The sequence below is a fragment of the Otolemur garnettii genome, unplaced genomic scaffold (assembly GCF_000181295.1).
Source record: "Otolemur garnettii isolate 467f Iridium unplaced genomic scaffold, OtoGar3 scaffold00056, whole genome shotgun sequence".
NCBI lineage: Eukaryota > Metazoa > Chordata > Mammalia > Primates > Galagidae > Otolemur > Otolemur garnettii.
This window is the reverse complement of record NW_003852451.1, coordinates 8,172,098-8,174,032: the sequence shown is the minus strand read 5'-3', so window position 1 is coordinate 8,174,032 and position 1,935 is coordinate 8,172,098.

The window sequence follows — 1,935 nt, the reverse complement described above, 5'->3', positions numbered from 1 at the left end:
TATTCTAAGGCTATAATTAGGTTATGACATTCCTATAAAAGCTATGAATTAGTTTCAAAATAGGGCTGTGTACATTGGATACTTTTTCTTCCATTTTTGAGATACTTTGCTAAGAAGAACATTTTCCAATTCCATCCATATAAACATGAAGGAGGTAAAATCTCCATCCTTCTTTAGGGCTGCATAGTACTCCATGGTGTACATGTACCATAATTTATTGATCCATTCAATAAATGGATCGTGGGTCGATGGGCATTTGAGTTTCTTCCATGACCTAGCAATTATGAATTGGGCTGCAATAAACATTCTGATACAAATATCTTTGTTGTAATTCGATTTTTGGTCTTCTGGATATATACCTAATAAAGGAATTGTAGGATCAAATGGCAGGTCTATTTTTAGTTCCCTCAGTGTTGTCTGGATGAAAGAGGACATTCTTGAAGGAAGGGGGTCAGACTTCAGTTCTCAGCCCAGGTTATTCTCTCTTCCAGTTAGATCACGCTGTGTGTGTAATGCAGGCATGAAGGAGAGGAAGGAGAAAGAGGGGAAAGGAATGGCCTGAGACTTGACTTCTTGTGGTCCAAGCTCTCAGTCTTGTCCCAAACAGTGATGTCAAAACACTTCCCCAGAGAAGTTAAGATATGTCTTGCTCCTCCCTGGGAAACATTTTAATCTCTTCAGATAGCTTCCTCATTTTCCTTTCCCTTCCCTAATTGTAGACAGAGTGAATTTGAATTCTGTATAAAGAGTAAATATGTGTAGGAATGTAAAGGGGAAAGGACTTATACAATTCGGGGATGTGAGTAAAGAACTTTGGAGACCTGACTTCTAAATTAGGTCATTTCTGAGACCACTGGCAAATTACTTAAATAATGCAAGTGGGTTAAAATTAGGTAAAGAATTTAGGGAGAATCAGAAAATGCATAGAAGGTGTTGAGTTAATGCTTTTTGGAATCAGCATGTGAATTTGTCAATATTTCAGCTTATTATTTTCAATATTTTTCATGCCCTATGTATTTTGCATTTATTTTCTCTAGATTTTTCTTGGGCTTAAAAACTGGGTTTTTTGAAAGTTGATGTTTTTATCCAAGAGGGCATCTTATCATTTTGTAATTACTTGTGTGCTAAATTGTTACCGCAGTATAGTTGATACTGGTATTAAGATTTCACTGTAAGAATAAATGGAAGATAATTCAAATAAGAGCCCATACTCAAACATGAGCTTTCCAGCCTTTCAGCTCAACAAAGAAATCATTTTATCTTTTAGGGTTTCTAACACTTAACAATGTGCATGAAGGGGTTGAACTGTATAGGTTTTATTTCTGAAAAGCACTTTTGCTCAAATAGCAAAAACATCACATTGTCTGAGAAATTTAACATTTTTCCCTGTGTGCATGAATCTGAATTTGTATAGGGCACTTTACCTGAGATTATGGAAACAAATAATATGATACAAGTTTATGGGAAATAACCTGTGAGTGTCATGTTCATGGGGAGGACTAGCATTGAAGACCTGACGGGTTTCAGTTTTTAGGCACCTTCTGCCGACTGTCTCCTTTAGTCCTCCTGTCAGCCGTATGGAGTAGGGAGTCTTGTTATCCCCATTTTTTAGAAAATGGAAAATGCAGGCACAGCAAGGTTAATTTGTCCAAGATCCAATGGCAAGTGGTAGGTTCAAGATTATCGTTTTTCATTTGTGTGTGTGTACACACGTGTGCACGTTTTAGAAGCGGGGTCTCTCTGTGTTGCCTATGCTGGCGTAAGTAGCTATTCAAACGTGTGATTGCTGTGTCCTGTAGCTTGGAATTTCTGGGTTCAAGTGGGACTACAGGCTCTTGTTACTGTGCCCAGCCATGTTGTGTGTTTCTGATTTCTTTCTTTTCCTTGCTAAGATTAGGCAGAAGTTTGTTTTAGATTTTTTTTTTTTTTTTTTTT